General features: G+C 46.3%; 1 protein-coding gene across 3 annotated transcripts in view; it reads right to left on the reverse strand.

Annotated features, from left to right (window-relative positions):
• Ralb (RAS like proto-oncogene B) overlaps positions 1-11,234 on the reverse strand; it is a 42,155-nt gene extending 30,921 nt beyond the window's left edge. Inside the window, exons 1-2 of one of the 3 annotated variants that reach the window (XM_046456863.2) lie at positions 11,102-11,172; positions 3,303-3,357 (exon numbers count right to left, since the gene is read on the reverse strand). The gene's annotated coding sequence lies outside the window, so the exon portion shown is untranslated. Of the gene's footprint in view, positions 1-3,302; positions 3,358-11,101 lie in introns of all 3 variants that reach the window. The other 2 variants (XM_046456864.2, XM_046456866.2) reach the window with 2 other exon arrangements.
• Positions 11,235-15,263: the final 4,029 nt, after the last annotated feature.

Here is a 15,263-nt window from a genome sequence, read left to right on the forward strand (position 1 = left end):
AAATTAGAGCTATAAAACAATTAAAATTAGCACTGCTGTGTGCCTAAGGAAATTTGTTTTAGGTATTTCTGTCCCCTAATGAACACCTCTTTTATCTGTCCCATCCCCCCCAAAAAAAATAAAAATAAAAATAAACCCAGGTTAACAAAAAAAATTTTAAAAATCTAGAACAAGAGGTTGGGTTGTGGCTCAGCAGTACAGCACTCGCCTAGCACGTTCGAGGCCCTGGGTTCGATCCTCAGCACCACATAAAAAATAAATAAATAAAATAAAGGCATTGTGTCCAACTGCAACTAAAAAATAAATATTTAGAAAAATTAACTAGAACAAAAGATAATAGCTCTGAATCTCTTATCAGAAGCTTCTCATGTATGCCCCGAGGCACATGTTAGTCCTTCTGCCACAACTGCTCTTGCTCCTTAAGAAAGACCAAGAGGGTCATCTATAATTGCACCCTTTACTGAAATATTTCCTCCATCACCTTCCTAGACACCCCTGGCAGCTGACCTGCCCAGTCTAAGTGGATCCTCCCAGTGTAAGTGGGTCCTCCCACAGCTGGCATAACTTGCCTGAAGTCATGGGTTTAGAGTCCACACTCTGAGCCACTACACTGTCTGCTGCTCCCAAGATTGGGGTGGGGTGGTGGAGCCCTTCAAATATGGCTTGAAATACTGAAACTTATTACAGGGACCCAGAGCTATGGGGTCAGAAAGCTCACTAAAGAGAGAGACAAGCCAGGCACTGTGGCACATGCCAGTAATCCCAGCAGCTCAGGAGCTGAGGAAGAAGGATCACGAGTTCAAAGCCAGCCTCAGCAAAAGTGAGGCGTTAAGCAACTCAGTGAGCTCCTGTCTCTAAATAAAATACAAAATAGAATCGAGGATGTGGCTCAGTGGTTGAGTGCCCCCAAGTTCAATCCCCAGTTACCTGCCCCCCAAGAGACAAATACAAAGACCTGAGAGGAAATGTATGACAAAAAATAGTCATTATACACCCAAAATAACGATGCAAGGACTTGGACAGATATTTTCACATCCATGTTCACAGCAGTATTATTCACAATAGCCCAAAGGTGGAAACAGCCCAAGTGTCCATCAACAGATAAGCAAAATGTGGCCTGCAGCTGCAACAGATCATTATTCAGCCTTAAAAGAAAGGAAATTGACACACATTACGACATGGATGAACCTGAGGACATTCTGCTGAGTGCAATAAACCAGACACAAAAGCACATATACTGGACAGTCTCGTGAGACACCCAGAATAGTCAAATTCAGAGACAGGAAGTAGCATCTGGTTGCCAGTGCCTGGAGTTAGAGAGAAATGGGCACTTGTTGTTTAATGGGTACAGAGTTTCATATGGGATGATGAGAAAGTTCTAGAGATGGATGGTGGTGGTGATGGTTGCAAACCATGTGAATACAACTTAATGCTACTCAAGTATACATTTAAAAATAGTTAAAATAGTAAATGTTATGTATGTATGTTTTACTATATTTTTTTTGAAAAGTAGTTATATATCAACTACAGTATAAGCCAGGAAAACAATTTTCGACTTAAGCCTGAAGTCTGCCATTAAGAAGCTAACAACTTTGGTTATTCAACATTTCTTGGCCTCAGTATAGGATAGCTCTCTCCTCAGGTTGTTATGGAGATCAAATTAGGAGATGCATGTCAAAATAAGTTCTGAATAAGTATGGCACTGCTTTCTATCAACTCTAAACTTCTAGAAAGCTGTAAGAAAGACATTAGCTTTGGAGCCAAGTCTACACTAAGTCAGGATAAGCTGCTTGTCCTTAAAGAATGCAGAGGCAGGGCAGGGAGGTTTCTTCATTCAGAGGCCGCCCAGTGTCCAGCACGTACACTAGTGAGGAAGAGGCCTGCCTTCTAGCCTCAGCCACTCACCCCCTACTGGCCACAGAGGCAAGACACTTCATCACCTGGGCCTCAGTCACCACCTGAAGAACAAGGCCAAGATCTGCACTGCCCACCTCACAGATCAACCAGGCAGGAGTAAATGGGGATCCATACCAAATGCACGGTCAACACAGAAACAAGCGTAGGTGTATTCCCATCAGCACTGGTCCTTGACACCCTTCTTTATTCTCCATCACCCAGAAAGACAATGTCATTCCCTTCAGAGGTATCACCAATGGACATTTTTTGTTGATTTTGAGACAGGGTCTTGCCATATTGCCTAGGCTGGCCTGGAATTCCAGGGGTTCAAGCGATCCTCCTGTCTCACTCCTGAGTGGCTGGGACTATGGGTGCACGCCACCACACCGGCTCAACGGGCACTGTAGGACATGCCTATCCTAACTTCACCCAGCAGCTTCTGGAACTGCTCTAACAGAAAGCCCTTCATCCCCTTCCCTCTGCAGCAGTGCGTGATGCATGAGGGGATCTTGTGCAGCAGAGGCTCCTCCCTGCCAAGACTTGGGAAGGACAATTCTGGAGGAGACCCACCCTTTTCCAAGGGGTGGCACACCCCTGAACATCTCTCTGACCAAGTCACTGAAAGGGTCCTCATTACTAGGACTCAGCCCAAGAGAACTGCATCCAACCCCTGAAATGACTAACCCCGCATTTCCTGTACCCTCAGGGACACCAGCAAAGCCTTCAGGAGCCTCTACCTCTTCTAAAAATGTTCTCAACTCTAGCTTTGCCTGATACCTGGGTGTGCCCTGGGGATGCCACGTGTTAAATAGCAGCCATGTGACCTCTCACACCATGTGCCTCCAGGCCACAGGGAACCAGATAAGTGTCCTTCCTCCTTCTCTTCCTTCAATTCCAGTTCAGTGGCTCCCCTGTCCCCTCCTGTGGCAGAAGCTGCATCTCTGAGGCCTGGACTTCCCAGTGGTGATACCCAGTCCCCTCTCTGTTACTATCAGCTCCAGACCTCCTGGTTACTTCCCGCATTTATTAGGGACATCCGCTTCTGTTTCACAGACTTCCTCCTACCCCAGCTCCGTCATCCTCCTCAGTGACTTCTACACCCACTCGGATGACCCAGCAAAGGGCTCTCAGAGGCTGGACCTTCTCTTCTCCAAAACCCTTTTCCTTCATTCTCCCCAACACAGCCGTGGTCATACCCTGAACTTCACCATCTCCAAACAGTTCTCTCCTCTCGCCTCCAGCCTGATCCTTCCAGCTCTCTGCTATTTACAAATAGCCCTGCCAGAATTCTCTGGCCTCCTGACACCTGCAGGCATTGGCCTCCAGCAGGTTCTCTCTGCCCATCAACCCCCTCTGGGCTCCACGGCCCTCCTTCACCTATGAGGCCCCTCTCCCCAGCACCTTACCTCCTGCTCCTGCTGGAGGCTCAGCCAAATCACTGCTCTCCTTGCCACACCTGACCTGGCAAAAAATGAAATCCTGTCACCAGGCTCACAGAATTCACTTTCAATGCATTTATGATCACAACCAGTCCTGGGCGATCACTCCACATGTTCTAGAAATCTCACTGTATCTTTCCCTTACTCCCTCCACTTTTCCATTCTTGACAGATGACCTTGCCTCATTTTCCCAAGAACACAGAAGCCATCACCCATAAACAGGTGGTTGTCTTCTCCCTGGCCAGTCTTCTCCTCTCTACAGAATCATCCCCAGAGCAAAAGAGACAACTACTTTCCATCTTCATCCTAAACACACACACCCTGATCCCCTAGGTCCCTCCAGCTAACCAACTATTCGGAACTGTCTGGCTAACTATACTAATCGTATTAGTCTACCTTCTATTGCTAAAACAAAATACCTGAGGCTGGGTCATACATAAAGAAGAGGTTCATTTCGCTCATGGTTTTGGAGGCTGAAAGTCCAAGATCAGGCAGCCTCATCTCTTTGGCCTCTGGTGAGGGCCTCAAGAAGGAGGGAATCATGGCAGGAACACAAGTCAGAGAACAGGGAAGGGTCATTCTCACTCTTTTTCTAACCCAAGGTCCCACAAGAACCGTGCTCTTTTCTAAGGGCAGCACGGGTCCCTCACCTACGAGTCAACCATCCCCCGCAGGCCTTCCCTCTTAAAGGTCCCACAGCCCCAAGCCCTCCACACTGAATACCAGGCATCCAGCACACCAACTTTTTTTTTTTTTTTGGTGGTGTTGGGATTGAACCCAGGGCCTTGTGCATGCAAGGCAAGCACTCTACCAACTGAGCTATATCCCCAAACCATTGCACCAAAGCTTCTCAAACTCTAATGTAGCAACAAATGAGCTGGGGATCTTATTAAACACGTATTTGGAATGAGCAGGTCTGGGTGGACTCCAAGCTTCTGCACTAGGCACCTACGTCAGCTGCTGCTCTGGGCCCACAGATCCCACTCTGAATAGCAAGGGCCTGTGCTTCCTCCTCTTACTTCTCATTCTAATCTGACTTACTCCCTCACATAACCTCACAGAAACTGGTCTTGTCAAGGTCACCAACAAATACCATGTAACCAACTCCAAAGAAAACTTGTCTCCCTCTCCTCTCCAACCTCTCCCCTGTTTAAAAATGAGCACAGAGCAGCTGCAATGAAGTCTTGTCTGGAAGAGGGAAGGCCTCGGAGGCCAGTGCACAGCGTGCCTCAGAGTGCCTTTCCCTTCCAGCACCTACACTCACATTTCCTGGAGGGCTTCTCACTTCTCTGCGCCTTCCTCCACGTTTACAGGCCTCTTCCTCTTTTACCTGGCTTCTACATTTCAGTCCTCCTCCTCAGACACCCACCCTTCCTGTCTCTCGACCCTCTCCCTAGGCAAGGGCATCCCTTCCAGGGCTTTCTGTGCAGCTTGCAAACTGTTCAGATGCAACCCAGACCCCCCTGCCTTCCTGCCACCCGTCTTGGCTGTTTCACAAGAATCTCAAACTTAGGCCCAAAATAGAACTGTTGATTCTTCCCCCTTAAGGCTGCTCCTTCTCCACTCTCCTCTCCCCATCTAATAGCTACCAAACCACCCCGGGGTACCCAAGCTGTCATAAGAACCAGAAACTTGAAGGTTATTTTTGATTCCCCAACTCAATTTGTGACAAGTTCTATTGATTTCACCTCCAAAATACTCTTCAAACCCAACCACTCAGTCCACCTTCTCTGCCACAGCCAGATCCCAGCCACAGCTCCCCAGGGGACTCCTCTTTGCTGGCACCTTAGCCCCTCTCCAGTCCAATCTGCTCTCCACACAGCCCGTGGTGCAATTTTTTAAGGATGTAAGTGACAGTGTGCTTCCTGGTCTAATGGCCCACCGTGACTAGAACCTAAACCCTCCCTGGGCCGGGGCCTGAAAGGCCTTTGTCCAGCCAGGCTTCCTTCAGTCCCATCTACACGCTAAGTGCTTCCTACCTACGGTTCCATTCACATGCTCTTCTCCCCCTTGGAGAATTCAGGAAGACCCAAGGCAAAAGGGAAGAGATACAGATCAGAAGCTGAAGAAAGACCTTTGTGACTTTCTGAAGCAGAGAGAAAGAGGCAATAAGACTCAAGAGGCAAGGAAGGGCCACACCACTCAAGACCCCACAGGCACTGGAAAGCCACGGAAGTTTTTCCACCAGGCATCACTGTGCCTGCATGTTGAAAAGGTCACTCTAGCTATGGAGTGGAAAACAGGGGACATGGGGAAAGTGGCTAGATTTAGAACAGTTAGGACATTTAAAAATGGCAGCAACTACTGAACAGATATAACTTGAGATTTTTTTTAAAGTCTCAATATGCAACTATTAATAGAGCTACTCCATTACCTAATATTCATTCCTAAAGGTTGGGGAGATAGCTCAATAGCAGAGCACTTGCCTAGCATGTGTGAGGCCCTAGATTTAATCCCCAGCACCACAAAAATAAAATAGAACCCATTCCTAACAATAGGACCGGCTAACCAACAATAAGTGACTGGCCACCAATCCCTTCCTGCGGAAGGAAGAAGGGGGATTGTGGGAAAGGTAGGGCAAAAAAAAAGAAAGGAACCAGCTCATAAATTAGGACAGAGGATGGGAATGGGGCCAAAAATAGGAAGCAGAGGAAATGCAAATTGTGTGACTTTTCTGCCTGATTGTGACTCAAACGGGTTACAAAGAACAAGTGCAATTCTTGCAATTGAACATGATTAATGAGATCCTGTTATAAATATGCTTCATTCAAACAGATCTGTTACATGAAAATATTAGAACTGTAGAAATTTCAGAGATGAAAGGAAACAGGGAGGTGTATTAATTAGCCGGGCCACAGGCATGGGTTTCCTAAACTCTGTTCCTGACCTGTAGTCACTCAGGAAGATTTCATGTGGATGCTGAAGAATGAAGTCCTTCTACCCAAGTGGATAATTAAAATGTGTGAGGGCTGAGAGAGAACTGAAGAATTGCTAGGCAAATAAACATTGTCCAAAGATTTAAATTATGCAGGCGAGGAGAGAGGGCTTAAATTCTCCAAAACTTTTTGGCTACTTTGCCAATGAGCTTTATTTTTAAGAATACACAAATCATTAATGACTAATTTTAAGCTGTTCATCAAGGAAATCACTTTGGCAATAGGTTTTTTTTTTTTTTTAACCAACTTGTTTTAGGGTTAAAAAAATCTCAGCTGTTCCATTTGGTTTAGGGACAAGCAAAATTTAAATTTCTAATTTCCAAAGCAACTGCATATTTGGCTAATTAATTCTAGCATCTGACAATGAAGAACCAGAAGAAAGAACAAAAAGTTTCAAGTATACTACCAAAAGTTTTTAGAATAGCAAAAACTCCAGCTGTGTTTTAATCTCCTACAGTACTACACACTTTACTAATCATCTTAAAGATTTTTTTCAATAATGTCTGGTCCAAATGTTAAAAAAAAAGTAAGCTGGGTATTGTGGCCCATGCCTGTAGTTCCAGCTACTCAAAAGGCTGAGGCAGGAGAACTGCAAGTTCAAGGCCAGCCTCAGCCACCTAGGGAGACCCGATAACAAATAACAAAATAAAACATGAAATAGGATTGGGGATGAAGCTCAGAGGGAAAGCACCCCTGCGTTCAATCCCCACTACTGCCAAAACAAAGTAGTAGCTAGTCACCAAGAATGCCAAAGGTCCCTCAGATAGTCCCTTCCCACAATATATCAGGTTTGTTCTGTGTACTGGTAGAAGTGATGGGCTGTCATTTCCAAGATTAGATACCAAGATACTGTAGCTTCCATCTTGATCACTATGATACACATTCTCTCTCAGATCACTAGCTTTGGGGAGAAAGTTAGCTACCATCTTGTGAAGTAGCCTATATAGAGAGGCTCGAGTGGTATGAAACTGAGACTTCAGCCATGTGAGTGTGGCATCTTGGAAGCTGTTCCTCCAGCCATCAAGCCTTCAGGTAATGGTGACCTTGGGAGAGAATCTGAGTCAAAAGCCCTTGACCAACTGAATAGATGAACTTCAGAAACTGTGTGAAACAATACTAAATAAATATTGTGTGAGATCATTACTAACGTTTATAGTACTGCCAAATTTGGGGAAATTTTTTTTACACACCAATAGAAAACTCAAAAGGCAAATAAACTTTAGAGGAAGCCAATCACACAGGGCAGCTTCTGTATTTCCTTTTTTTTAAAATTGCTTTTATTTTTTAAATACATGACAGTGGATGTATTTCCTTTAACTCGTGTCATATACTAAGTAAAATTATGTAGCTTGGAATAGTTCAGTGTAGATCAGGCCTGACTTGCTATATCAATTACCAATCTGGTAGGCTGAAAATGTGCTATAAGTTACCCATAAAGCAACGACAAAAAGCAAAGGCAACAATATAGCAGATTACCAGTTTTTTTTGGATAACCTATTAATAACCCCTTTTCTGCATTTTTTTTTTTAGTACTGAGGATTGAGTAGCTCTACCACTTAGCTACACCTCCAGCCCTTTTTATTTTTAGACAGGATCTCCCTAAGTTGCCCAGGCTGGCCTTGAACTTGGGATCCTCCTGCCTCAGCCTCCCCCATCACTGGGATAATAGATGTGCACCATCACATCTGGCTCTGCATCTATATTTCAAAAAAAAGAGCAAACACTGAGGCTGTGGTGTAACTCAGTGGCAGAGTGCTTGCCTAGCATGCCAGGTCCCCAGGTTCAATCCCCAGCACTGCAGGGGGCGGGGGGACTCTCAAGAGGACAGGAAAAGTATAAGCAGTTTTTTTTTCTTTAAGTGCTATAAACTTAGATTTGAGAGTTGGCTGTCATTTTCTAATTGTCATAATAACCACATCTACCTACCTTCCCACTTTCACACTCAGATTCCTATATCTGTTCTCTATATCTTTCTTTTCCCTCTTGCCAACTAAAAGTTCACACACCCTCTTGCCTACTGGCCCCATTGCTTTTCTGGAATGTCTAAGAATGTGTGGACATACACACCACTGTTTATATTCCTAAGTTCCATAAGAACCATGGTGCTAAAGGAAATAGCTCACTGTCAAATCTTCAAGGCCACATATTTATATGGTATTGGTTAGATCAGTGGATCTCTGCCAAATAGATAAAGGATGTCCAATAACCATTTCTCTTCTTCTTACACACCCAATCACCCTAATAGGGAAGAGTCCCCTTCTTCCTGGTATTCTGGGCTCCCTAACATTCAGAATTCTCAACAACATGCATCATTTACCCCCCTACACACACACACACACACACACACACACAAATACACAAAAACCCCAAGTGTCCTGAATGTTCTACAGTAGGGGGCTGTTTACCAGTAATTAGAGCCAATGAAAAGTGGAAGTTCTGTATTTTATCTTGAGACCAGTTACACTGAAAACTTTCTAAGAGTTCACCAATATCTCCTCCAAACTGTAGTTCTAGGTGGTTATGTTGTCTCCAAATTTAGCTTTCAGAAAAGGTCACGAATGATGTTTCTGTCTTCCACAAATGAGATGAGTAGGTAAGACTTTAGTAACTGAATGCAGCAGGCCTAGTGGGACTGAGTGGTGTGGTTCAGGATCACCTCCATGCTCAGGTTTAACCTTTTTCATGAAGTCTCAGCCTTCTACAGACAAGAAACTTGAAGAATTTCAAGGCAAGAATTTAGAACTTTTTTCACTTCTTCCACCTTCCACCAAGACCTCTTCAAATTCCACTTAAGGTTTTATTTCTTGTTTTCCTGTCTTTAGGTGTCCAGGTTCCATTTTCCCAAAAGATACCCAGAAATTTACATCGACACTTTTTCCACACTAAATTCTGGGGAAATGTCTACTCTTCAGACATAGGAGAGTCTTGCTAGGATCTGAGTGTCTGCTGTTTCCAATGAGAAGTAATGTGAACAGAAGAAAAGGGTTTGGGGATGTAGCTCAGTGGTATGGAGCATGCTTAGCATACATGAGGCCCTGGATTCAATTTCAGGAACTTTCTCTTTCTCCCTTTCCAAAAAAGGAAAGAAAGACCAGAAGATGTGGTCAGAATAAAGTAGAGTAGCTGATGCTTCTTCCAGTGTTAGCTTTCTGTTACTGTAACAAATTCCTGAGAAGTTAAAAAGTTAAAAAGAAGAGAGGTTTACTCTGGCTTACACTGTGGGAGATTTCAAACCATGGTTGGTCAATCTGTTGCTTTAAGGCCTGTTTCGATTATGATGGGAGAGTGTGGTGGAACAAATTGCTCATCTAATGGTGACTGGGAAGCAAAAAGAGGAAGAATACACAGGAGTCCCAAATATCCCCTTCATGGGCACACCCTCCAGAGACCTAATCTTCCGACTAGGCCCCACCCCTTAAAGGTTCTACCACCTCAGCACAGCACCACAGCATGGCAAACAAGACCTTAATACACTTGCCCTTGGGAAACATCAAGCAACCACTCCCCCCACCCCACACACAACTACAAAAAAAAAAAAAAAAAAAACACACACACACACACACTTTAAACAGTTACTATTTAATTTAATCCTGACAATGAGGATTAAAAAACTATTATCAACTTTTTAACAGTTGATTCTGGAGCTTGGGGGGGGGGGGAATGCTCAAGATCAAGACCACTAATAAAGTTCCAGAACCAGCATTCAACCCAGGTCTACAAACTCAACTGTCTTTTGTTCTTGCCAATATGTAGCACCACCTTTCGTGGTCACCCCATTTCTGAGAACCATGCTTCTACTGCTCCAGGTTTAAGGAACACTGCCTTGTTCTGAGGTCTGACATCCAAGAATCTTGTTGCTCTGCTTAGGACATCAGTCATCTGCACATCTAAAAAATATGCTATACCCCTGCCAATGAGTGCCAACTATCCATCCCCAAAACTTAACAAGAAGAAACGAGGTTAGGAAACTAGGACAGGGCAGAAAGTTCTCTGCTCTGCAAGGGTTGAAGTCAAGTCACAGATAACTCAAACGAACAATCAGCCAAGTCTCTTCCTGGGACAATTCTAAATCAGTCCACCTGACAGTACAACTTCTCCCCAGAAGACTCACTCGGTCCCAACATCAAAGTTCCGACGTTCCTGGGAGTCACCCGAAAGTGCGCAGAGAGAGGAAGGGCACTGTTCAAACTAGCAGTCTGGGCGCAGCGACTGATCTGAACCAACCACCGACACTCCAAGAACAGAGTCGCCTGCCGGGTCAGGGCAGTTAAAGTCACGGTGCTTCAAGACCCCATCGGAATGGAACGACGGTGAGGGGACTGTGCTCAAGGGGACAAGACCCCCAAATAAACAGCAAACCAAAAAACTTTAGCAACCGGCCCGAGCCACCCCAAGTTCCTACGGTAATAAGTTTTTGCGACACTTTTCGCTCTTTTCCTGCGCAAAGCGGCAATTAAGGAACTGAGGAAATGAACCTCCCTCAGGCTGGAGACCCAAAGGGCAGGAAGTGGGAGCAGTGGCCATTTGTGGGAAAAGGGAAGGAGAGGCGACCAGGGAGAGGCTGGGGCACCGCCCCCACTTCCTCAGCCCCAGCGGAGGTGAGAGGCCCAAGGCTTTCCCCAGGGTGGACCTCCCGGAGCCGAGCGGGGCAGCTGCCCGGGCTTCGCCCTTCGCGGGCCCCGGGGAGCGACGTCTCCGGCCGCTGCCCAAGCACAGCCCCGCGGAGAGCGCGGGGACAGGAGGCTCCAGGGCACTGGGCGGCGCACCCACTTCCCCAGCCCGCGCCCCACCCCGCCCGGAGGGGACCCTGCCCGGGCGCCGCGCCCTCACCTGGGACCCTGGCCGCGCCGCCTCGGCCGTCCGCGCCCAGCCCGCAGCTCTTAAGCGCGCCCCGCCCCCTCCCGGGGCCGGACCCCAGCCGTCCCCAGCCGATTTGTCATTGAGCAGCTCCGGCAAGCTTCTCCACCCCCGAGCGCGCCCCCGGCGTCGCCTAGGCAACCCCTCCTCTCAGGAGCGCGCCCTCCCTTCCGCTCTCGCCCTCCGCCTCGAGGCCACGCCCCCTTAGCGCCTATCGGCCAATCCGAAGCGGACCTTCCAAGCCGCGGGAGGCCGGGAAGGAGACTTCTCCAATAAGAAGCCGACTCACGCGGAGGGGCGGGCCCCGCAGCTCTGGCCCGCCCACCGCCGTTCCCTTCTTTCCCGGGCGGGACACGCTGCACGTGACCGCTGCTGCAGTGGAGGAGCCCGGACCTGGTCTGGGGACGCTGGGCGTGGGCGGGCGAAGCGGCGCTGGGGTTGTGGGCTGTAGGCCAGGGCGAAGCCAAAGTAAGGAAAAGGGAAGGACAAACCTGCTCTACCGAAACCTCAGAAAATTAAGATGTGGCCAAGTGCGCTTGGAAGGTCCAGCCAATTCTGGGGACACCAGCTAGGGGCTCCTGCAGTGGCACCTCCATGTTCCGCCACCAATAATTTAGCTGATGACATCCATTAGCAGTAATGGAGTTATTTAACCAAAGCTTCACTGTAACCTAATCCCTGTCACAACCAAGAGCCAGAACCTTGACCCAGAGTTGGAAGCAGGAAGTGCAGTGGGCAAGCTCATGGCCAGAGGTTTTCTCCAGCAAACTACCCTAGACATCATCTTTAAAAGCCCCACAATTTGTGTTTTTTTTTTAAATCAGAAATAAGGCTTCTACCCAGGGTGATTTTTCTAACTAGCCTTCCCTTTGTAGAGTTTACTAACCAGCACCTTCACATATTCTGTGGCCTCACTGACCTCTACACAGACGTGGCACATCACACTGTATTGCAATTAAGAGTTTAAATGTAGGCCTCTCTAAAGAAGGGCCTACGTTTAAACTTGTTCAATGTGCTACCCACAGCAACTAGCACAGAATGATTATTTCCTCTGTTGTTGATCATTATAAGTTGGATACATGTGTATTAACAGCTTTGTGCTTTGATTAGGTTGCTATGTATTAGCACGTCCACACACCCCTTCAATATCTGTAGCAAAAGACACAGAGTTGTTTTTTTTTTTTTTAATGTAACCAGAAAACCGTTTTATTGTTAGTCTAGTATCTGAAGTATTCAGTTTTTACCCCAACTGTGCACTGTGGACTACTGAGTGCTAATGATATGACAAACTTTGCTGGGTACTCTCAGGAAGAACTGGCAGGAGGCTTCTCAAAAAGGATGCTCTCCAGTATTTATGATCTAGAAGGGGAATCACACCCAAATTTTCCCTATGGATTAATGATGTTTGGAGTCTGGCAGCTTAATCTCAAAGGAAGGCTTTATGTATAACTAGCAGTTACTTAGGAAGTTACTTAACCTCTGTGGGCCTCAGTTTCCCAGCTGTACAATAGGAACAGTTCAGCACACATAGGTATAAAGATTTCTGTGAAATTACACATACAGCTCAAGGTACAGTGCCAGGTGCTAATTTGGTGGGAGCTCCACAAATGTGAGCTAAGGCTGTGATTACTGCCAGAGGTTATGATGTACACTCAAGACCCTGTTAAAACCACCTCTCCTGGGTGCATATCAGCTTTCCTCTGTATGAGTAGCAGGATGTGCTGGGCTGTCTGAGAAAGGCTGTCTCACACTCCTCCTCTAGAACTCTGAAGGATCCTATATTCAGCTCCTGGATGTTCTGGGCCCTGAGCTGAGTGTGGTAGAGTCATAGAGGAGTGATAGGACCTTTTTTTTTTTTTTTTTTTTTTTTTTTTAGGGAACGGGGCTGCTTCACACAGGATACTAGGCCAGCAATGTGTCCCCCCAGGCCTCAGCTGCCTATGGGATGGCTCCTGCCAGGTCTCAGGGGATCTCCTCTCTGCTGAGCTTCTCCTGCCAGAGCACTGCCTCCTGGTAAAACCAAGAGTTTGAGCAGCAAAACTCTAAGGCCCCTCTAACCCACTGTGCTATAAAAAGAACATTCTAGGTACTCCTTCAAAAGTATTTATAGAGTACTGTGCTAATCTTTAGGGCCATTTGGGAAATATTTCTACTTCTCTTCGCTAATCACTGGATAGGATTGAACTTCTTAGCTGCCTCTGGTTGGTTGGAGCCATATAACTAGCACTAACCAATGACTTGTGAGCAGATACAACATATACATTTTTCTGGGCTGGAGAATTTAATTGCCAGAGGGAATCCCTGAAGAGCTCTCTCATCCTCAGTACTGGGAATGTGTAAGAGGATGGCTTCTCCCTTAGCCTGGGCTCCTACAATGAGCACAATCCCCCTACCAATCTGTGATGGACATTCAACATAACTGAGAAATAAACCTTTATGGGTTGAAGACACTAAGTGTATTTGTCAGTTCTGTGTTACTATAACACAATAACTGAGGCAGCTAACTTGTGAAGAGTAAAGGTTTATTAAACTTACAGTTTGGCAGGTTCGAAGTCCACAATCAGGTGGGGAAGCAATGATTTGGCCTCTGGTGAAGGCAATATAGATGGTATACATCATGGCAGGAGTACACATAGGAGTGAATAGGCACATCTCTAACAACAAGCAGAGGAAAAACCACTGCCCCACAGTCCCTTCTAAGGACAGCACCCCAACAGCACCATCTTGAGAACCAAGGCTTTAAACATGATCCTCAAATCACACCAAAATCATAGCATTAAGATTTGGAAGTTTTTATTACTGCAGCATAGCTTAGCCCATTCTGACTGATATAAGGTCCAATGATGTACCTAGCTGGTGCTGGGATATAGTAATGAACAACCCAGACCAAAGAATGGAAAAACCAGTAAACAAACAAGCAACTCCACAATTCCAAAATGTGTCCTTATAAATATTTTAGACTAGAAAATCCAAAAATGGTCTCTCCTGGACAATGACATTTAAATTAGGACTTGAATAATGAGGAAGAATTGATCAATCTTGGCTAAAGTTGGGGCTGAGAGGAAGCCCTGAGGAATATTTCAGGCAGAGTAAAAAGCCTGATCTGGAGGCAGGAAAAAATAATAATAATAAGCATGGGACTGAGAACATCCAGGAGAACGGGAACTGTGAGCAGGGAAAGTGAGCCACACACGGCTGGAGAGGGAGGTGGCGGCAGATCGCACAGAGGTTTCTGGGTGTTGCTAAGGAGGGTCTTGCTAGTGTGTTGGAAGCTACCAACAAGGCTCAAGCCAGGAGGGTGACATGCTTTGATTTAGGTTTTTGCTACAATTTGAATGTTGAATGTTCTCCAAAGGCCCATGCATTGAAAGTCTGTCACCCGTCTGTGGCACTATTGGGAGAAGATGAGCCTTTAGGAAGTGGGAGGAAGTTAGGTCACTGAGGGCATGCCTCTGAAGGGGATATTGGGCTTACCACGTAGGTCTCCAGAGGTGCTTTAACACTAGGGAGGTGGGTGGAGACGGGGGAGGGTGTAGAAAGGATGGCTGACTGATTTCCTCGAACATCACCAAACGTTAAAGCCTCACTGCCATGAGCTGATTATATAAATAGATGATATTATTAGAAAGAGCCCAGACAAGCCCCAGCGTCCCTTGAGATTTGGTGACTGCCTCAATTTGAAAAGAAAGGAGGTTGCCAGTCTACAGAGGGGGAAGGGGGGCAGAGAGCCATTCCTGCTAGAAGTTTTGTAAGGACTCTAAGCAGCAAAAGTAAATGAACTTGCCAGGTCCTGGTGGTGCACGCCTGGAATCTCAGCAGCTTGGGAGGCGGAGGCAGGAGGATCAGGAGTTCAGAGTCAGCCTCAGCAACTTAATGAGGCCCTGAGCAATTTAGCGAGAGCCTGTCTGTAAATAAAATATAAAATGTGTTGGGAATGTGGGTCAGTGGCTCAGTGCCCCTGGGTTCAATCCCCAGGACCAAAAATAGTAGATGAACTTAACCTTCAGCATTTTGATCATTTTTCTGTTCTTCTATGTTTCTGTACCTCTCAGTGCCTAAATGTTTTCTCCCCACTTTCTACAACCGACTTCTCAGGGACAGGTTTCACTTGTAATAAATGAGTAATGACAGCTCA

This window comes from Marmota monax, unplaced genomic scaffold, assembly GCF_021218885.2.
Source record: "Marmota monax isolate L192 unplaced genomic scaffold, Marmota_monax_Labrador192_F-V1.1 WCK01_AAM20220418_F8-fsc00121, whole genome shotgun sequence".
Lineage (NCBI taxonomy): Eukaryota > Metazoa > Chordata > Mammalia > Rodentia > Sciuridae > Marmota > Marmota monax.